General features: G+C 37.8%; 1 protein-coding gene across 1 annotated transcript in view; it reads right to left on the bottom strand.

The window, feature by feature from the left end:
- The window catches only part of LOC133071940 (cytochrome c oxidase subunit 7B2, mitochondrial), a 133,544-nt gene that overhangs the window by 62,745 nt on the left and 46,917 nt on the right, over window positions 1-23,882 (bottom strand). The window contains exon 2 of the mRNA XM_061164789.1: window positions 18,479-18,534. The gene's annotated coding sequence lies outside the window, so the exon portion shown is untranslated. The remainder of the gene's footprint in view (window positions 1-18,478; window positions 18,535-23,882) is intronic.

Consider the following 23,882-nt stretch of genomic DNA (forward strand, 5'->3'; position numbering starts at 1 on the left):
GTGACCATTATTTCTACCTATTAATTTACATGTGTTGATTTATATAAGTGCTCAAAAACTATTTTTTAATGAATGACTGATAAAATGAATACCATGTCCTCAGAGTCACTTTGACATGTTCACAATCACTTCAAATTTTGCCCTTTTTGAAACAAAGTTTTTTTTAATAGCATGTTAGCTTCTCTTGGCTGACAAGTGATAAGAGTTCCTTGCATAATAGGGATTATTAAATGAGTATTTTTGATAGAAAAAAAATTGCAAAATGAGGGCAAATTTGATTTGGAAAACTTTTTCATTGAACTTTTCATCAAAAATCCCTTTGGTGGTACCATTTCACAGTCACACCTCATTCATTCTTTCTACATATGAAATTAAAGCTCCCATGCTAAGGGCTGAAAGGAGAACAGTAACAAATACCTCACTCTCAGGAATTTTACAATCCACAGGTCTAGAAATCAATCAAAGCAACAAATAAGAGTTACAAACCATGATTAAATGCTAAAGTAAAGCAGAGTAGTGACGGGAAATTCTGATCTAGTCCCAGATAGAAACTAGATCAGGGTAGAATTCCAGATCTTTCAACTGTCTGCATTTCAAAAGGCAATTGCACTGATTCTGCAAGATTGACTGCTAGCTATTCAGCTTAAAATAATTCTCCATCTAAACTGATGACTTGCTTTTTGTTTACTTGCTTTTGGTTTATACAGAAGAGTAAGTTAGGCAGCACATCTCTAAAAGGTAAAAATTTAGATGCAATAGCCCATCACAGAAAGCCAACCAGAATCACTACAGCTGAAGGCTAAGAATCTGAATTTTAACAGGTCTCTCAATTAAGTTTTCCACATGCTAAAATCAGATCCACAACCGTATGCTGACTTTGCTTACTTAAAAATCACCTCTGAGTTTCATACCTAGTTGTTCTTGTTGAGGTTCTTCTGCTCTGAATTCAACTCAAATACAGATTTCTAATTATTCTTTAACAAGATGTCATAAATACAACAGGAAAACGTGAAGTCAAAGTCATGAGAGGTACTTTGAAAACTGTACCAGACAGAATTCAGTCACTCTCATCAAAGAAAGTAATATCAGTTAGCATAGATAATTCCTTCTGACAGAAATTACTTTTCCAGAAGAAAATATGAACTGTATTTGGCAGAAACATTCTTTGAAGTTTTCAGTGAATCCTTAAGTATTTTTGACTCCATGTTATAGCTTGTATCAAATGGGCAAATTAAGACACAACATAAGCAGCAAAGAAGGGTGATCACATGCAGCAGCTTTTTAGCAATACCAGGACTGGGTTTGGAATATAAAGATCTGGTGGTTGCTCTACCACTTACTTTTTTATATTAGGGAGATCATTTAATCCCATCTGAACTTCAGATTCTCTAATCTTAGATATGCAGACAACAGTATCTTAGCTCACACTTGCAGAAAAGAGGATCAATTGAATGTATAAATAATAGAAAACCTGAAGTGTTACTTAAATGTAGGAGCTGAATAATAATCACTGTCACAAGTATTTATTATCAAGGTCAAATACTTGGGATTATAATGGAATATGGAGGGACCTCTGTTGATTAACCACGTGTGTGCGCCAAGTCGCTTCAGTCGTTTCCAACTCTTTGTACCCTATGGACCACAGTCTGCCAGGCTCCTCTATCCAGGGGATTTTCCAGGCAAGAATACTGGGATGAGCTGCCGTGCCTTCCTCTAGGGGATCATCCCAACCCGGGGACAGAACCCACATCTCTGACATCTCCCGCATTGGCAGGCAGGTTCTTTACCAGTAGTGCCACTGGGGAAGTCCACAAACGAAGCCTAAGAAACAGGGATCATGAAGTATGTCTCTCTCACATTGCCAAAATAGATGTCAAGTGTTTAACATACTTCAAGAACTCAGTTTCTTCTATTTTTTAATAGAAATTATGAGAGATTCTGTCTTTCAAGGAAAAGGCCACTAACATGAACTAGATCCCGTCCACAAAAACAACATGGTATAAGCTTCAAAAATGAGAAGCAAGGATTAAAAGAGCCCAGAATATAGCACGAAAACTACAAGAAACATCTAGGGAGACAAAAGATAACATGAAGGAGGTGCAGGTGGAGAGAGGACTATGGGGGGGCGGGGGGTAGGGAGAAATATCTATTTATGTGTAATTTTTCTTCCTTATGATGAAACTTTTGCCCAACCCCATCATAGGCAGGAAAACAGGAGCACTGTGCAAAATTGGAACAAAAATAGAAAAACTTACACAAAATGAAATTTTATTAAAAGGAATGTTTTCCCTTATAAAAATTTTAAAAATCCTAGATTTTCCACAATCATATTTTTAAAAACAGATAATATCTATGTCACATAAATTCCTACAGAAAAAAAAAATGATGCTACCAACTTATATTATGGAACGACCTGCAGCCATGAAATTAAAAGATGCTTGCTCCTCGGGAGAACAGATATGACCAACCGAGGCAGCACGTTAAAAAACAGAGACATTACTTTGCCAACAAAAGTCCATCTAATCAAACCTATGGTTTTTCCCATAGTCATGTATGCAAGGAAGAGTTGGGCTATAAAGATCAAAGCTATGGTTTTTCCCATAGTCATGTATGCAAGGAAGAGTTGGGCTATAAAGAAAGCTGAGCACTGAAGAATTGATGCTTTTGAACTGGGGTGTTGGAGAAGACTCTTGAGAGTCCCCTGGACAGCAAGGAGATCCAACCAGTCAATCCTAAAGGAAATCAGTCCTGAATATTAATTGGAAGGACTGAAGCTGAAGCTGAAACTCCAATACTTTGGCCACCTGATGCAAAGAACTGACTCACTGAAGTAGATAGACCCTGATGCTGGCAAAGACTGAAGGCAGGAGGAGAAGGGGATGACAGAGGATGAGGTGATTGGATGGCATCACTGACTTGATGGACATGAGTTTGAGCAAGCTCTGGGAGTTGATGAGGGACAGTGAAGCCTGGCATGCTGCAGTCCATGGGCTTGCAAAGAGTCAGACATGACTGAGCAACTGAACTGAACTGAAAACATATATTCTAAAACAGGATAAGGAAAGTATTTATGAAAGCAAACATAGATTATTGGATACAATCAGTTTAGTTCAGTCATTCAGTCGTTTCCATTGTTTCCCCACCTATTTGCCATGAAGTGATGGGACCAGATGCCATGTTCTTGTTTTTCTGAAGTTAAATTTTAAGCCAACCTTTTCACTCTCCTCTTTCACTTTCCTCAAGAGGTTCTTTAGTTCTTCTTTGCTTTCTGCCATAAAGGTGGTGTATCTGTATATCTGAGGTTATTGATATTTCTCCTGGCAATCTTGACTCCAGCTTTTGCTTCATCCAGCCCCTTATTTCGCATGATACCCTCTGCATATAAGTTAAGTAACCAGGATGATAACATACAGCCTTGACATACTCCTTTCCCAATTTGGGACCAGTCTGTTGTTCCATGCCAGTTCTAACTGCTGCTTTCTGACCTGCATACAGGTTTCTCAGGAGGCAGGTCAGGTGGTCTGGTATTTCCATCTCTTTCAGAATTTTCCACAGTTTGTTGTGATCCACTCAGTCAAAGGCTTTGGCATAGTCAATAAAGCAGAAGTAAATGTTTTTCTGAAACTTTCTTGCTTTTTCTATGATCCAACAGATGTTGGCAATTTGATCTCTGGTTCCTCTGCCTTTTTTAAATCCAGCTTGAACATCTGGAAGCCCACAGTTCACATATTGTGTAATATACTAGTATATTAAAAATAATAGCTTAGAGTTCAAGAGAACTTGAAAGAGCCTCACTCCTAATTTACCTGAGAGAAACAAAAATAAGACAAACAGCAAATTAAAAATTATCTTTCATCCACCAAAGAACTGAGGTCTCAACACAAACAGTTACAGGAATACCTCAAATATATTGATGATTTGGAGCCAGATCACCAGGCAAGCAAGTAGACAACAGAGTGATATCTTCTTGTGTTAAGAGAAAACAACACAAGCAGACAAAAACTTGCCAACAAAGAATTCTATACCAAACAAAAATATCACATTACAAGTGAAGTCACATACTGCAAGTGCATGGGCTTGTGTCTGGGTTTTTCATCCTGTTCCATTTAGCTCTGTCATACAGCTGTTTTTGTACCAGCGTTTGCACCTGTTTCTGCACCAGCACCACGCTGTGTTGATGACTGCAGGTCTGTAGTGTCGTCTGAGGTTGGGAAGCTTAACCCCTGCAGCTCTATTCTTTTTTCCCAACACTGTTTTGGTTATTTGCAGTCTTCTGTGTTTCCACAGAAACTGTACATTTTTTCTTCTAGTTCTATAAAAAATGACTTTGAAGCAAAAAGAGTACTCATTCATTGACAGTGGGAATTCAAAATGATATTGGCTCTTTGGAAAATGGTTTGGCATGTTCTCATAAACATATATTTACCATATGATCCCACAAGTGTTAGACTAAACAAAACAGAATATTACTAACAATATACAAATTTTGAATGACTCTATTAATAAGCTGGGCTTCCCTGGTGGCTCAGAGTGTAAAGAATATGCCTGCAATGCAGGAGATCTGGGTTTGATCCCTGGGTTGGGAAGATCCCCTGGAGAAGGGCATGGCAACCCACTCCAGTAGTCTTGCCTGGAGAATTCCATGGGCAGAGAAGCCTTGCAGGCTACAGTCCAAGGGATCACAAAGAGTCAGACATGACTGAGAAAATTTCACTTGATCTAGATGACATTTATGAAACTTTCTACCTAATCATTTTTAAAAACATCATATATTGTACCATAAAACTAGTCATTTAAAGGGTTCATATCGCAAATATAGTCAGTTCTGTCCTTCAGTCTCATCTGACTCTTTGTGACCCATGGACTCACTCAGGGACTCTCTGTCCATCATCAACTTCCAGAGCTTACTCAAACTCATATCCATCGAATCAGTGATGCCATCCAACCATCTCATCCTCTGCCATCCCTTTCTTCTCCTGCCTTCAATCTTTCCCAGCATCAGGGTCTTTTCCAAGGAGTCAGTTCTTTGCATCAGGTGGCCAAAGTACCGGAGCTTCAACTTCAGAATCAGTCCTTCCAATGAATATTCAGGAATGATTTCCTTTAGGATGGACTAGTTTGATCACCTTCCAGTCCAAGGGACTCTCAGGAGTCTCTCCAACATGACAGCTCAAAGGCATCAATTCTTTGGTGTTCAGCCTTCTTTATGGTCAAACTCTCACAACTGGAAAAACCATGGCTTTGACTACATGGACCTTTGTCAGCAAAGTAATGTCTCTGCTTTTTAATATACTTTGTCATAGCTTTTCTTTCAAGGAGCAAGTGTCTTTCAATTTCATGGCTGCAGTCACCATCTGTAGTGATTTATGAACCTAAAACATAAAGTCTCTCACTGTTTCCATTGTATTCCCATCTATTTGCCATGAAGTGATGGGACTGAATGCCATGATCTTCTTTTTTTGAATGCTGAATTTTAAAAGCCAGCTTTTTCACTCTCCTCTTTCACTTTCCTCAAGAAGGTCTTTAAATCCTCTTTGCTTTCTGCCACGAATGTGGTGTCATCTGCACATCTGAGGTTATTGATGTTTCTTCTGGCAATGTTGATTCCAGCTGTGCTTCATCCAGTTCAGCATTTTGCATGATGTACTCTGCATATAAGTTAAATAAGTAGGGTGACAATATACAGCCTTGACGTACTCCTTTTCCAATTTGGAACCAGTCTGTTGTTCTATGTCCAATTCTAACTGTTGCTTCTTGACTTGCATACAGATTTCTCAGGAGGCTGGGAAGGTGGTCTGGTATTCCCATCTCTTGAAGAGTTTTCCACAGTTTGTTGTGATCCACATAACCAAAGGCTTTGGTGTAGTCAATAAAGCAGAAGTAGATGTTTTTCTAGAACTCTCATGCTTTTTCAATGATCCAATGGATGTTGGCAATTTGATCTCTGGATCCTCATGACTACAATACAATTAACTCAAAATTTGTAGTAAAATTAAATAGCCCTATATATACTACGGAAATTGCATTTGTAACTTAATAAACTCCCCACAAAGACTACTATAGGATAAACTGCTTTACTGACAATTTTACCAAACACATAAAAAAGAAACAACAGCAGCCCTGCCAAAACAATATTACAAAGAGAGGAAGAAATACATCTCTGCTCATTTTTTACTCCATAATTATCTTGAAATCAAAAGTAGATTAAGACATTATTAGAGGGAAAAAAGCCACATAAAAATCAACATTAATACTTTAACAACATATTAGTCAATCTAGAAATACATAAAAAGGAAAACAAATCATATATAAATGGATTTTATACTTGAAACCAACCAACGTAATGCACAATGATAAGATAATAAAGTGAAAAAAAAAATTATGTCAATAACTAAAGACAAAGCAGACAGACTGGTAAAAAGCTAACAGAGCCCCAGACTCTGAGTATAAACTCCACACGTGAGATACTTGATTAACTACTAAACTGCACGCTCAGGTTAGAGCTGGGAGGTTAGACAAAGAGGAAGAAAGAAAAACGAATGAAGAGAAGAGGAAGAAGAATAACAAGGAGAGAACAAGAGGACAAAGATGCAGCAACAGCTGCTAGAAGCTAAGAAAAAATCAGCTGCTGCTGAACATTGAAGGAGAAATAGATTTCAAAATTTGATTCCAAACAAATTAACTTATAAGGGCTTTCTCCATTTTTTCTGATGTACAAAATCATAATCACCATCATCATCATCAGGGAAAGAAAAAAAGGAGTTTCTGAGTCATTAAAGCGTATTACTTACAATGTCCACTTTTCTACCAAAAATTACTAGGCAAGCAATAAAATAACAATAAAAGCAGGGAACTATGACCCCTGTTCATGAAATACTCATCTAATGTAATCTGACTTTGAACAGGCACAGATGCTAGACATACCATGCAAAGAATTCAAGGCAGCTATTACAAACATGTTCAAAGAATTGAAGAGAGATACGGTAAAGAATTCACCCTCCAATACAGGAGACGTGGAGCACACAGGTCTGATGCCTGGGTGGGGAGGATCCCCTGGAGAAGGAAACAGCAACCCATCCCGCATTCTTGCCTGGGCAATCCCATAGACAGAAGAGTCTGGCAGGCTACAGTCCATGGGGTCACGATGAGTCAGACACGACTTAGCGACTAAACACCACCATGCAGAACTTAAAGGAAAACACACTTCAATGTGTGAACAGATACGGAAACTCAGCAGAGAAACGGAAACTATAAAACGAATGAGATGGAAATTCTGGATTGAAAAGTAAACTGAAATTGAAATTTTACTAAATGTGGTCAGCACTAGTTGAAGAAGAATCAATGAATTTGAAAGTAGATCATTAGAATGGATACAATTTGAAGAAATGAGACAAAAACTTTAGAAAATAAATAAAGGCTCAGAGACTCTGAGTAAGTGAAAGTCACTCAGTCATATCTGGCTCTTTGTCACCCATGGATTGTAGCCCACCAGGCTCCTTTGTCCATGGAATTCTCCAGGCAAGAATACTGGAGTGTATAGCCATTCCCTTCTCCAGGAGATCTTCCCAACCCAGGGATCAAACCCAGGTCTCCTGCATTGCATGCAGATTCTTAACTGTCTGAGCCACCAGCAAAGCCCCAGAAACTCTGGGGTAACACCAAATGATTCAATGTACCAGGAGAATAGAGACAAAAAAAAAAAATGAAAGAAAAATATTTCAAGAAATAAGGGCTGTAATCTTCATAAACTTAATATAAAGGAAAAAAGAAAGAAAAAAGTAATATTAACTTAGGTATCCAAGAAGTTTAACAAACTCCCAGTGGGGTAAACACAAAGAAAATCACACTCAGGTACTACATAGTCATCTTCTGAAAGCTACAGATTAAAAAAAAAAAAAAAAGCTCTGGAAGCAGGGGGAAAATTGACACATTACATAGATTTCCATAGTGATTCAATCAACAAAGGGTTTTATATCAAAAACAGTGGATTCCAGAAAAGAATGATGTGTCCGAAGTACAAAAGAAAAAACAATTCAGCTAAGAACTAATCTATATCCAGTGAAACTACTCTTCCAAAATAAAGTTGAAAAACATTTTTAATGAGTTAGCAGCAGATGTTCACTAAAAGAAATGCTAAAGGAAGTCTGAAGAATTAAAAAGAAATGATATATAAGATACACAAGAAGAAATATACTGTACATAAATGCATAGTATGTATACATCTAACTGTGTATGCGTACACACACATATATATGTATGCATGCATATATGTGTGTGTATGTATAGATGTGTGTATGTATAGATACACTTTCTTCTTTTAATTTCTTTAAAAAACATTATGTTGAGTATAAGAAGTGAAAAAGAATGTTTTTCTTTTGATTCCATTTATATGATATTCTAGAAAAAGCAAAACTAATCTTTAACAACAGAAAAGAGAACATTAGTTGTCTGGGGCTGGAGACGAAAGGAAGAAATTGACTGCAAAGGGTCACAAGGGTAGTTTCTGGTGTGATGGAAATTTTTTTTATCTTCATTGTCACGGTAAGCACACAGATGTATATACTTGTCAAAATTTTCATACTGTATCCTCAGCATGGGTGCATTTTACTGTATATAAATTATACCTTACTAACTTTGATTAAGATATATATAAAGCAAAAAACTACTCAATTTGACAAAATATGCAGAATTTCTGTTCAATGAAGAATACTATAAGCAAAGTTAAAAGATATTAAAGACTAGATGTTTCAAAGTATTAACTGAGAATATATAAGAATCTCCTAAAAATTGTCAAGGAAAACGTAAGAAACCCAAAAGAAAGAATGAACAAAGGGTACATATGTGAAAAAGAGCCTCATCTTCACTATTAAATAATACAAATTTCAAAATACCAATTTTCAAAGTGACAAAAATCAGGAAGTTGCATAGTACAAATGTTAGAAAGGATAAGGGTGAAGTTAAGCTTACAGGTTTTACTGTTAGGCCTATAAACTATTTCAGGGAAGCAATCCGGAAGTACTTAGTAACATTATATGCACATGTGACCTACAGACTCCTCTTTTGGTAATACAAAGTGTCAATCATAAGAGATAAGATGAGTAAAATGTGGTATATGCATGAGATGAACTCAAGGCAACAATCAGAAGAATAAAATTAGATGAATACTAATAAGAGGATTAATAAATCACAAGAAAAAACAGGGCTGACCAGAAAACCTATTAAATACAATAAGTAAGTAAGTGAAAGTCATTGAGTCATGTCCGACTCTTTGCAACCCCATGAACTGAGTGACTGACTTTCATTTATTCTCTAGGCCAGAACACTGGAGTGGGTAGCCTTTCCCTTCATTCAGGAATCTTCCCAACCCAGCGATCGGACCCAGTTTCCAACACTGCAGGCGGATTCTTCACCAGTTGAGCCACAAGGGAAGCCCAAGAATACTGGAGTGGGAAACCTAGCCCTTCTCCCGCGGATCTTCCCGACCCAGGGATTGAACCAGGGTGTCCTGCATCGCAGGCGGATTCTTTACCACCTGAGGCATCAGGGAAGCCCACTGGTGGTAATTTATGTAAAAGCTAAAAACACATGAACACAGACACACAGAGTAACACTATACAATTTTCAAACACACATTCCACTCAGAATCTAACCTGAGAGTGGAGGGGAGTGCCGGTGGAGACGAGGATCCAGTAAACGCAGTAAGAAGAGAGGCCTGGCACGCACTGCTGCTTTAAAGGTACGTGATCTGTAATCACCTAACCGATGAGCTTGTTTCTTTCCTACCTGACGCTAAAGCACCCTACATTGGTTCTGACAGTTTGTATCTTTAGCACTTCATTTCTTTTTTTTTAACTCATAAAATTATTTTTTTTTACATTTGAAACCTATTTATAAAGTCATATTTAAAAAAAAATCAAGTGTTTTTTAAAATAGGTTTATGGGATAAAACACAAGTCTCCTACTGTTTCTGCCCTGTTCCTGATTCTCACTCCTCTGAGTACACTATTTTGATAATTTTAGTGCTCCTTTTTTTAATCTCTTCCATGTTTTAAATTTAGCACTTTATTTCTGAGAGTTCTATTAAGTTTTAATTTTCCTCAAGTTTTAGAACAAGCTTAACAACAGCAATAATAATAAAAAATCCAATATGTTCCAGTTGATAATAAAATAGAGCAATTTTGTTTGCTATTGCTCTGAACTCTCACATCCACACACAAACACACAAACTCATGTCAATTTCACAAATATATCAATTTTCTAGGCTGTTACAGAAACTAGACTATATATATTATACAGCAATGAGATTTTATGTGTATGCTTATACACATTTAACTCAATGCCCAGCACAAAATAAGTATTTAATACTGCACAGTGGTATATGAAGAACATAAACTATAGATAGAGCTCCATTTAGACCTCCACTAATTTTAAAAAGTAGTGTGCAGAATCAGGATATATCTTTAAATATTTTAGACTATATCAATCTCCTAAATCCTCTTTTACAAAATTCTTTCTCTAAATTAATGACTATTATGATGAATAAACACCTGTAACAGTTAAGATTTAAAAGTTTTTTCAATAAAATCAACTTGAATTATTTATCTAGACTTCTCTATATTCCATTAATAACATAATGTGGCAAATCACACAAAGGTAATGTCAGAGAGTCCCATTACAAACAACTATGGCTCTTAATCCTCATCCCTTGATAGTACTGTGGAATGAGAACCACGCTTCAGGGTAAAGTTTCCAAAAGCAAACAATTCAATTCTGATTACATTAAGGGAGAGCAGATAAGGATAACATTTTAGTGATGATAAAGTTGTCAGCAATGACTGAGTCACAAAGAACATTCAGCTCAACTTTTATCAAAGATCCAATTAAATTAGAACAATGTCTCTCTAGGCATTCTGCTTAACTACGTTTTTCCATATTTAAATTTAGCTATAGGATATATCTGCACTACATTTTCCAAACATTCTGTTTCCTAATGGATCATCTTTTCTGTAATGCCTACTATTGGTCGTTTGGTTACATTCTTTATTGAGGCAGCTCTAAGTTTAGTAGTCAACTTTAGTTAGAAAAAGGTATTTAAATTTTCAATTTATTTCTGGCTTCCAATTCATACCATATTAATCTGTTCAGGCCACTGTAACACGAAATACATAGACTGGATTGCTTGAACAATAGAATTTCTCACTTCGGGAGGCTGCAAAGTTTCAGATCAAAGTGCTGGCAGATTTGCTTCCTGGTGAGAACTCTCTTCCTGTCTTGCAGTGTATCACAAATCACTGTGTCCTCACAGAGAGCTCTAGTTTTTTCCCCTTCTTATATTAATTATTTTAATTATATATTAATTATATTAATTATCTTTTATTGATAATCTTCTAACATCTATCACTGTTCCCACTATGGGGTCTCCACTCTCATGACTTCATCTAAACTAATGACCTCCCAAAGGCTCCACCTCCTAATACCATCACATTAGAAGTTAAGGCTTTAACAAATGAATTTTGGGGAAACACAGACACTCAGTCCACAACACATACTTTGCAATTATATTTAATTTGAAGTCAACACACAAACCTTAAACATATTTTTAAGTATCTGCTCATTACAATAGCTGTCACTCTGCATACTTTTATTGAGTATTTTAGAATGTTCTTATATACTGACTGGTGTGCATCAGACTCGCCTGGGGAAGCCTGTGCAACATAAAAATGAGATCCAACCCAAACACACAAGTAGAGGCACAAATAAATGAAAACATTAACTTGGGTTTTCTATAGGTGAAAACCCTTGAAAGAAAAAAATGTATCTTCCTATATAAATAATCTAAGGAAGATACTGAGAAGTTAAAAACAAAACACTTCTTTAAATAAAACTTCTTTGCAAATTCATAATTAATTCCTGATTATTATATTACCTTGATCTCTTCTGGAAATCTAACATAATTTTCAAGTTATATTCATCAAATATTAATGACTCACTATAATCATAACCTTGTTTATCAAAATCAGGAATATATAATCTGGAGATAGGTTTCATCAGCAGGAAGAGATAGTGCTCTTAGAAGAGCAATGATGATTAAATACCCACCAAGAGCTTTTATAACATTCTGGTTTTGTGTTTCTATGCAGCCTCACAGGCTTCCCAGGTGGCTCAGCGTTAAAGAACCCACCTGACAGTGCAGGTGATGCAGGAGACCCGGGTTCGATCCCCGGGTCAGAAGGTTCCCTGGAGGGGGAAATGGCAACCCACTCCAGTATTCTTGCCTGGAAAATCCCATGTATAAAGGAGCCTGGCAGGCTGTAGTCCATGGGGTCACAAGGATCGGACATGACTGAGCAACTGAGCATGTATGCACACATACAGCCTCGTGCTGTTTGCTGCATTTCAGAAATACTAAAAGCAAGGGAAGGATTGGTTAAGGACAATAATAATAATAAGCCAGAGAACAGATTTATAAATGAAAAAGACACCACAGGTCAAAACTCCTCATTCTGAGAATGAGGTTGAAATAACTGAAGCTACTGCAAAAAAAGAAGATATGAATAAAGTGAACATAGGCATTCACTGAATTCTGGATGCCTAGAACATAAATCTAGAAAACAGTTCACTCTCTGAAAGCACAGTAGTGTTTCACAGATGAAGCAAAGGGGCCTGCCAACTACAAGCAAAATAGTTCCTAGAAAATTTAGATGAATTTGCATATTCTAGATAAGCATCAAATTATGAAGAAAAGGGTAAAAGGTATTTAGGCCAAACCCTTATTCTGTGGCATTTGACATCATGCAAAATAATCATGCTTCCTCAGAGGCAGCAAGCACTTTAAAAGTTATAAAAAAAACAAAATCATGAATGAACTATCTATATGTCTTACATTAGAAATAATTTGTAATAAATGATTTAATATATTTCAGATATAAAAATATATAAAAATGAAATACACACACACACCATAAAATCACTCTTGATCAAATTTCATTACACAAGGTAATTAGCATCCTTCATTAGATGAAGAATGCAGATGCAATATGGTCATAGAAGCCAAAATATCTGTTATTTTTGTTAGTTATCCTCCTTTTTCTTTTTCAGGAAGACTGGAATTGTGCCACAAAAAAGTGTCTATAATTTTTTATCAGACTCTGGGAGTCATCTATCAAAGCATAACTTGGTCCATTAATCCTGAGTACAGCAAAAGTACGGAGCATTCTGTGATCACACAACATGCCTTGTCGCCTTATTGGTATTCACAGCTTCTCTCAAGTGTGTGGTAGACTAGAGATGGCCAGTCCTCATTATTCAAACCTGGATCACTGGCAGCTTTCCTGTCATTCATCTTCTGGGAAAACCCTGTGTCACAGTTAGATGAAATAGTAACGTGCTCAAATTTCCTTCTGTAGTTTAGCCCAAGACCTGAGAATTCTGAATGGCATTTGGCCCAAGCCCAGAAATGTTATTCCACGTTGATTTTTGCCTTTCCTGAACATTTTTTCATTTCAGAATCTGCACCAAATAAACATCACTTCTAGACCAAGCCCTGAAATCAGTGCCAATGCCCCTGGACTCTCTTTTTGAAGCAAGTCCTTTGAGTGTTCAGTGCTTTTCAAAACACTGACTGATTAAAATTTTTATGCTCTGTTTTGAGACCATTTTCTCATTTTAACTCCTTTGAGTTGCTGTAATTTTATAAATAGTGTCCTTATTATGATCTGCTGCTGGCTTCCCTCACAGACTTTGCCGAGAGTCCCGGAGAAGAGCAGCCTATTTTTGTGCTCTCTTGAGGAGGCTTGTTCCCTAGCCCTCGCTCATTGTGAGTTTGTTCCGGGCCGCTGGCTGCCTGATGTTTGGATGTCTCTCTCCATTAACTAACTCTTGCCTTTCAGCCACTGAGCTTCAGCTCCTTGTTTACTGCCATCCTCGTCACAGCTCTTGGCTTATATTCTGTGTCCATGGAACCCTCGGCAACTTCCTGTGTCATTTCTTGCCCCTCCTTCTCCACAGAGGGCTTTTCACCAATTTTGACTTTCCAAAGATAGCCTGTCAGCAATTCAAAGTGGGGATTTTTATCTCTGGTTTCATAGACTGTGTTCATTTTAATTATTAGTTAAGAGTCAGAAGGCAGACACATAAAGGTAAGTAACCACCCACACTGTCCTGTCCAGGGTGCCTGAAATCCCAGATTAGAGGTTCATTTCTCTGATTTCAAAAATTGCAGCTTTATTTTTAGGACAGCTTGATCAAATTGTAAATACTGTCTTCTGCATACACTTAGGCTTTCTACATAAACTGCTGAGGAGTTTACCATATTATATATTCTATTTCATATTATATATTCTTTCTACTAAACTGCTGAGGAGTTTACCATATTATATATTCCATTTCATACTCTATTGTCATAAGTCATCATAGTTCATATATAACATCACAGTTAATTGTGTGTTTCTATACACCTATGAGACCATGAGCCACCTTCATAGGAATGGTGTGTCAGACCTTATATGTTAGTGTCCAGGGTAGCACATGATGACAGCAGGTCTAAATACATGGCTGTTGACTTACCAGATACAAAACATATGTGGAATAGGTGGAAAACTTATACTACTAACTTCCAACACATTCATTTCAACCGTAAAAAGTATCAATTTGGGAACTGAGTCAGTTGATGCAACAGAAAATTCAAATAACAATGACTCAAACACAAAATGGTGAAACTTGTCTCACATAATAAGTTCAAGGAAAGAAAATTACTGATATTGATTTGGAAGTTCAAGTAAGTCGTGGCTAAAATTTCAGTAATATTCCTAATCTTTCAAGATAGCAAGGTTCCAGTCATCATGTGCACCTTCCAGGAACAAAAATTTCAGTAATATTCCTAATCTTTCAAGATAGCAAGGTTCCAGTCATCATGTGCACCTTCCAGGAACAAGGAAGAAAGAAAGGGCCAGAAGGAAGACAAGATAACATCAACATCAAGAATGCAGAAATTTCTCAAGAATTTCATCAGATTTCTGTTTATATTTCATTAGACAGAATTATGGCAGATTGTCTCCCACAGCAACAAGGAGAATGAGATAATGGGGAATTTGTGGGGGTTTTCTCTTTCTCTTGACTCCACAAGTAAGAAGAGAATGAATACCGAACAAATCACAAGAAATTGCTGTCACAGAGGGGTACTGAGAAGTGCATGAGTGCTGGGAAAAAGTTTAAGTGAAAATGTAAAAGATTCAATGTAAATGAAAGACAGCATATAAAGTCAGCTGATGGCTGCTTCACTATCCTGCCTGGCTGACAGAAATCAATCAGATCCACAAGCCTGAAAACCTGACTGAGGCGGGGGATCTTCATGGGAATCCTAACACAATATTTATTTTTCATCAAGCCTCTTTATGGACTTTATAAATAAAGTAGTCCTGAGCATTTTCTAAATATCTGGCTCTGTGGTATGTTGAGTAATATAACACAATACTTGCTTCAAAGCTGCCCACCCTAATCTAAATAACAACAGAAGTGAGCATAGTATCTTGCAATAGTCCACTAAAGAAGCATTTAGACTCGCTATGTGCTTGTGGGGTGAGTTTTGGGAGGGAAGGACTGTCAGAGGAGAACGTGGAGCTCACCAGGTGAAGTGCAGAAGGGTGCTGCCAGCACAAAGGCAAACGCGCTAATGCACAAAGGCTCAGGGAGACAAAGAAAGGGAGCGGCACTCTGGGGCGCCTAACGTTCTCAGTGGTGCAGAGCAGAGAACTCAAAGGGTAAAGACAGCGGCAATGAGGCAAATCAGAAGACAGGCAAGCAAGAACCAAAGAGGCTTTTTGAACAATGAGACAATGAATAATTTTAAGCTGCTACTAACTCTAAGTTTTAAGAAAATTATTCTGGTGCTACTAGGGACAGTTTATTGGAGATAGGTAACACTGGAGAGAGAATTCAGTTAAAGGAGTATTCTGATTGCTCCAATGAAAAATATGATTGTTCCAATGAAAAATATGAAAAATAAAGGAGTATTCCAACTGTTACAACGAAAAATATGTTCTAGACAATACTAGAGGATTTGGGGGAAAAAAGAGACTGGATTCCATGAACATTAAACAAGTCAAAGAACAAACTCACCAAATGCTCTGTGTGTGTGTGTGTGTGTGTCTGTGTGTGTGTGTGTGTCTGTGTGTGTGTGTGTGTGTGTGTGTGTGTGTTTGTAATGGGCGGGCAGAGAACTAAGTTCAGAAATGGGACAGAAATGAGGGTAGAAAACTAAAACAACTCCCATTTCTTCACTCATTCATGGATTCAATAATGATGATTTTCCTAGAGATAGTGTTCCAAAAGAACAAGCCTGTTCACACCGTTTCCTTAGTGAGTTATTTAGTAGCCTTCAAAACAACTTATTAGCAAAATGAGAAACTTATATTAGCTTCTATAGCAATTAAAGAATAAAATCTGGTATCTAAAACATGAGGGAAAATTCTTAAACCATAAGGAAAATGATGCAACCTTCACAAAGCCATTCCTAGTAATTAGATACTTAAATACTAATAAGAACAATAAGGCACAAAGGAATAGATTGTGGTTCCAGCTCCAGAGAAAACCAGCAGAAATGGTGAGTTGGAAGCAGGCAACAGTTCCTAAATTTAGCATTTATTACTTTATAGTATGCATAAAAGTACCTTAAAGTTCACTAAGCCAATAGTCCTTGTCACTACTATCAGCTCAACTATGCTAATAACCTCTTAATGCATTGCCCGGTAGAAAAATCTGTGTAGAAGAATAAATCCCCAAAGTAATTCTGTTTTCCAAATATGAAGAGCATCCATATTAAAAGATTCAGCTCTTCTTTTTCAAAAGATTGATTCTTGTACATTTGTATATTGGGAGATAATTTGACCTTAAGGACGATAAAATCAATGAATAAACAGAAATGAGTAAGTGTGATTAAAACAAATACAAAGCATAGTGTTTACAAGCTCATTTTAAGTCAGAAAGACAACAATAGAAATCTTGGCCTAAGCCTCATCAATAACATAGAAATAATAGCACCCACTTCACAGAATTATTCTGAGAATGAAATGCTCATGAGGCAGCCAGCCTTAAATCTGGCAGATAGTAAATCTTAAATGCATATTAATATAAATGATGAATTAACAATATTCTGCAAAGTAGCAATCTGCATTCCCGTTTTACAGAGAGATTAAGGCTCTGAGATGGATACTGACTTATTCGAGGTCACAACGCTAGTAAATTTCAACAACAGATTCAAATACAGGTTGGAATTTCTATGGTTATAGGAGGGTGCTGGAATATAAAAACAACTTAGAACTTACGATCAATTTTTTCACACAATGAATATTTCAAAACCAAAATGTCTTAATTCTCCTATTTAATTATAAAACTGTTCATGAGTTTACCAAAAAGAAACTGTTCATAGAAATTTTGCACTTAACAAAGCTATCACCATCAAAGAATTTGACTATCCTGTAAAATTTTATCTCAGTATATAACTTCATATTTACCAAAGCATATACTACTGATCATCAACTTTAACTTAAGGATTTTATGGCTTAGTATTTGCAGATGCTACATTCAGGTTCACCACTGATTCCAGATATAATAAGGGATAAGGGGGCAAGGAAAAAATCAAATTCACATTTCTTCAGATAGTTACACACCATACTGGTCTGGCTGGCATAGCAGGAAAAGAAGTCCTATCACCATATAATAGAAAAATGAGATTTTAAAAAACAGTATATAAAAAGGTAACAAAGGATATTGTACAGGACATGGAATTTTAAGTTTTATCTTTTAATAACTTATAATGGAGTATAATCTACAAAGATTCTGAATCACTGTACTGTATACTTGAAATTAAGATAATATTAAAAATCAACTATGCATCAATAAAAGGGTATGCAATAAAAACATTTAAAAATGAAAAACAGTGCCTAAATTTGTCATAAGCATGATTATACAGTCACACCAGGGGGCGCTCTTAACACTGAAATGATGGATGGCATTTTAAATGGTGGTCTTAGCTGGCTAAAAAAAAAGATTTTTCTAAGCCTGTACAGTACTTGCAGTAAGTGTTTACCTCTCCAAAATGTTTGCTGGCAATAAACACATTTTATGTTTCATCCAATTGCTTGCATTGTTAAGATTATCAAGTTAATCTCTCAAGTAAAACATTTTTGACTGATAGGAAGTAAACTTATTTTGGAAACATTTACCTATTTGCATATGCCCCCATTCTTTCTGTGGTTGGACCACTTCTGAATAATAAATACACTGCTTAGGAGTACATACAACTTTTCACCCTGGCTTTGTTGTCAATTTTATTTGTTTATAATTTCTTACTAGCACTTCAGCTTTTTTTTTGCTTTTTTTTTTTCATTAAAAAATGGGTTCCTTAAAATAATCTAAAATTGATACTCATAGTGAAATTCTAATCTTGGCACTATGGGCCTTTTCCATATCTTGTCATTACCTGACAGGAACACTGAAGCTCAGATGCTCTCCTCAGAAAGTTCAAGATTCAGATTCCTAAAAATATAATTAGAGAATTAGTGTGAGGTTTCAAGGAAACAGAAAAAGGCAAAAAGTAAAGACTGAGCTATATTATCCAGAGAAAATCACCACAGACGACTCCACCAACAATAAATATTTTACTCAAGTGACACCTCATTAAATAAACTTGAAGAAATAAAGTACAAAGAGAAGAGCTGCAAAGCATGTGAAAGGAGGGGACATGCCTCCTGTCTTCCTATGGAGATACAGAAGGAGTCTGTAAAATTTTCTAAACCCATGTAGTCAAGATCACACTCTTTTTTGTTGTTGTTGTTGTTGGTAAAGTAATGTCTCTGCTTTTTATTTTTTTTTTTAATTTATTTTTTCAGTGGGTTTTGTCATACATTGACACGAATCAGCAATAGATTTACACGTATTCCCCATCCCGATCCCCCCTCCCACCTCCCTCTCCACCCGATTCCTCTGGGTCTTCCCAGCGCACCAGGCCCGAGCACTTGTCTCATGCATCCCACCTGGGCTGGTGACCTGTTTCACCATAGATAATATCTTATCTGTCAGCTGCCTCATGAGTCACCATTTACCTGTGTCCAAGCTCAAACAGGCAGAGCTCTGATCCAGGCTCACCTAACGTGTGTAGAGTACAGGCAGCGACCTCATTCACGCAAGTTCAAGGAAACAACTGTGAATGCCTCTACTGTTTGTGCCCTAAATCAAACTCACCATCACCTGAGTGCCTCAGACTCTAGTCACAGGAACACTGTTCTTCTGTTCTATAAAGTAAAAATACACCTGGAGAAAATGATGTATTTATTCACTGCTTTCGACCACAGTGTAAGCAGATGATGGGAAGCCCTACCTAACCAGAAACAGATAATAAGACAGTTTTCCAAAATGTGGGTATGAAAGAACAAAAAGAATGTTGGAAGAAAAGCAGGAAGGCCCAAGAAGAGAAAACCCTGCAGAGAGAGTATGTTAAACAGGAGGTATGTGACTCCCACTACCTGCACCACCTACTCTTTGTACTGAGAGGTTCATTAAGGCAAAAACAGACCTGTTTTGTGAGAGACAACTCTGGCACATTGTAAAATCACAAGAGTTTCCACCAGCAGCAGTCAGAAAGCTGAGGGGTTGGGTTGTCACATGGTCAGTCCATCCTGGTAGAAGCAGGCTGGTAGAAAACACAGATAAAAGTTACTTCTCACTACGACTCCAGCTGCCAGAGTTGCCAAGTGACCTGTATTTTAGATCAGGTCCCAGTGCTACCTGAACATAAGGATCAGGTCCAAATATTTGTGACCCCATGAATCACAGCACATGAGGCTTCCCTATCCATCACCAACTCCCAAAGCTTGCTCAAATTCACATCCATCAAGTCGGTGATGCCATCCAACCATCTCATCCTCTGTCATCCCCTTCGCTTCCTGCCTTCAATCCTTCTCAGCATCAGGGTCTTGTCCAACGAGTCAGTTCTTTGCATCAGGTGGTCAAAGTATTGGATCTTCAGCTTCAGCATCAGCCCTTCTAATGAATATTCAAGACTGATTTCCTTTAGGACTGACCTGTTAGATCTCCTTGCAGTCCAAGGGACTCTCAAAAGTCAAAAAGATTGTTCTTAGCACCACAGTTCAAAAGCATCAAACTTCAGTACTCAGCTTTCTTTATAGCCCAACTCTCACATCCATACATGACCACTGGAAAAAACTAAAGTTTTGACTAGACGGATCTTTGTCAGCAAAGTGATCTCTCTGCTTTTTGATGTGCTAGGTTTGTCACAGCTTTTCTTTCAAGGAGCAAGCGTCTCTTAATTTCATGGCTGCAGTCACCATCTGCAGTGATTTTGGTGCCCAAGAAAATAAAACCTCTCACTGTTTCCACTGTTTCCCCATCTACTTACCATGAAGTGATGGGACTGGATGCCATAATCTTAGTTTTTTGAATGTTGAGCTTTAAGCCAGCTTTTTCACTCTCTTCACTTTCATCAAGAGGCTCTTTAGTTCCTCTTCACTTTCTGCCATAAGGGTGGTGTCATCTGCATATCTGAGGTTACTGATATTTCACTCTGCAATATTGATTTCAGTTTGTGATTCACCAAGTCCAGCATTTCTCATGATGTACTCTGCATATAAGTTAAATAAGCAAGATGACAATATACAGCCTTGACATACTCCTTTTCCTATTTGGAACCAGTCTGTTGTTACATGTTCAGTTCTAACTGTTGCTTCTTGACCTGCATATAGATTTCTCAGGAGGCAGGTAAGATAGTCTGGTATTCGCATCTGTTTAAGAATTTTCCACAGTTTCTTGTGATCCACACAGTCAAAAGCTTTAGTATAGTCAATGAAGCAGAAGTAGATGTTTTTCTTGAATTCTCTTGCTTTTTCTATGATCCAACAGATGCTGGCAATTTGAACTATGGTTTCTCCATCTTTTCTAACTCCAGTTCGAACATCTGGAAATTCTCAGTTCACATACTGTTGAAGCCTAGGTTGGGAAATTTTGAGCATTCACTTGCTAACATGTGAGATGAGTGCAACTGGGTGGTAGTTTGAACATTCTCTGGCATTGTGCTACTTTGGTATTAGAATGAAAACTGACCTTTTCCAGTCCTGTGGCCACTGCTGAGTTTTCCAAATTTGCTGGCATATTGAGTGCAGCACTTTCACAGAATCTTTTAGGATTTGAAATAGCTGAACCGGAATTCCATCACCTCCACTAGCTTTGTTCATAGTGATGGTTCCTAAGGCCCATTTGACTTTGCGCTCCAGGATGTCTGGTTCTAGGTGAGTGATCACACCATTGTGGTTATCTGGGTCATGAAGATCTTTTTTGTATAATTCTTCTCTGTATTCTTGCCATCTCTTCTTAATATCTTCTGCTTCTGTTAGGTCATACTGTTTCTGTCCTTTACTGTGCCCATCTTTTCATGAAATATTCCCTTGGTATCTCTAATTTTCTTGAAGAAATCTCTAGTCTTTCCCATTCTATTGTTTTCCTCAATTTCTTTGCATTGATAAGGATACTAATCAAGAAATGGCCAATTAAAAAGTAAGAGATTTAATAAATTGGGTCTTGGATAAGAGAGAAGAGTCAAGAATGACACGTTTATGATCTGAGAACTGAAAGCACAGAATATAGCTGCCATTTAGTGGGACTGTGAAACCACTGGTGAAGGAGGTATTTTTACTATTAGGGAAATAATTATTTTGACTTTTGAATTTTGAGGTCACTACCAGACATACACACTAGGAACAACATACAGAATGCAGAGTCTCATCAGTGTGGCGTTCACAGAAGGATGTGTGTGCCAACTCAGTCACGTTTGCCTCTTGTGGCCCTACAGACGGCTAGCCTGTCAGTCTCCTCTGTCCGTGAGACTCTCCTGGCCACAACACTGGATTCTTTACTGCTGAGCTACAGGGGAAGCCCCTTACAGAAGGATATCAAGTTTTAAATATAAAACAGGGTTGTCAACTCACTGATAGTATAAAGACATGAGATTCAAGAGGAAGTGAGTACAGACAGAGAAGAAAGATGACAGGGACTAGCCTTAGGGGTGAGTAGATTCTTAAGGTGCCGCACCCCTTCCTGCCTCCTGGGAATCACACTCTAGTTTGATACCCATTCCCTAGAACATGGGCAGGACCTGTCACTTGTTTCTAACCAACAGAAAACACAGCAGTATGCACATGCCTGACACTGTGACCACAGTATTACAATGAAGTCTACGGTGCCCAGTGTTGGAGTCTGTCCCTTTCGAGGTGATTCCCGTGAAGCAAGCCATGCTGGGGAACCCACTAGGCAAACACTGAGGGCAGCCTCTAGCTGGCTTCTTGTCATGTCTCTAAACTTCAGCCGAGAAATGAAGCCCTCACTTCCATAGCCTTAAGAAAATACATTTTGCCAACAACCTATTTAGCTGGGAAATAAATTCTTCTCTAGTAAAGATTCAGATGATACCTCCACACCAGTTGACACCTTCTCTGCTGTCTTTCAGAAGACCTAGCTAGGCTGTATCTAGACTTCTGACACAAAGAAACTGTGAGATAATATATGTGTGCTGTTTAGAACAACTGGAGAGTGTCAGCTGCCCAGTTTTTTCTGAGTCTTTGTGGCACACAGACCAAGGACCCCAAACAGGGCCCACTATGCTCTGTCCATAGAGTTCTCCAGGCAAAAACAATGGAGTGGGTAGCCATTCCCTTCTCAAGAGGATCTTCCCCACCTGGGGATCGAACCTGGGTTGCCTGCATTGCAGGCAGATTCTTTACGATCTGAGCCAACTTGGAGGTAATTTTTTTATGCATCAGTAGAAATTTCTGCAAAGTCCTGAGTTACTACAAAAGTTAGAGGCTAGGGAGTTATGAAAAAGCCAGGGAAAAGACAAAGGAAGAGAGACCAGTGAGGTAGGAGGAAAACCAAGAGAAAATCATTACTCCAAGAGAAATTTCTCCAGATTCTTCAGACAAATCTGACATGAAGACAGAGCAAAGAGAAAGTTGAGTCCTCTGACCTACTAGGGGTGCAGGGGTAATCATCACTTGTAGGAACAAGGAAAGCAGGTGGAGTCATCTCCATTCCAGCCTTCGAATCCTCTACTTAACCCCTTGCTGGCAGAAAGTGGTAAGAGGCAGTGATTCTGTGTGGACACTGGTAGAAGCCAGTAAACACTCAGTTCCTTCTGCCTTAGGAGGTCATTCACCAACAATACTAAGTCCTTTCAATGAAAGAGTAACATTTTTCTAAGCAATAAAGTGTCCCTGCAGATGTTTCTGAGGAGGTGGGTCTCAGTGTTCTGGCCAGCTTACAGGGGATCACCACTGGAAGGGACAAGCTGAGTCCCAGCCACCCTCCCTCCAGCCTCCGTCTGGGCAGAAAGCGCTAAGCAGCATTGCTAGGTAAAAGACACTCAGCCTTATTAGGCTCCCAGGAAGACCCAATTAGTGCCAGAGCTGTGCTACTTCACTGTTTACAGGGCTTTGAAAGTTGGTATTTCAAAACTGGTTAACACTTAATATTAATCAAAGTCAGTTCACTTTAATTACTAAGTAGCTAACACAACATATTTTTAAACTTTTGTTTTTAGACATGCTTAGATTAGCTTTTAACGTGCATTTTTTAAAAAATTAATACAACCAAATCTAATGAGCATGTATTATGTGAAAGGCCCTGAATTAACTAGGTATGGCTCAGTGAAAGAAGCTGCCCGGCCACTTTTTGAACATCTATAATTTGTATGCAGACTTATACTATTTATAAAACACTGTCACATAATCAAAGCCTACGTTGTGCCCTAGTGTGATTAGTATTCAGCTTTTATCTACATTTATCTACAGTGAGCATCCTATTTTCCTATAATGCTTTGA

The sequence above is a fragment of the Dama dama genome, chromosome 17 (assembly GCF_033118175.1).
Source record: "Dama dama isolate Ldn47 chromosome 17, ASM3311817v1, whole genome shotgun sequence".
Lineage (NCBI taxonomy): Eukaryota > Metazoa > Chordata > Mammalia > Artiodactyla > Cervidae > Dama > Dama dama.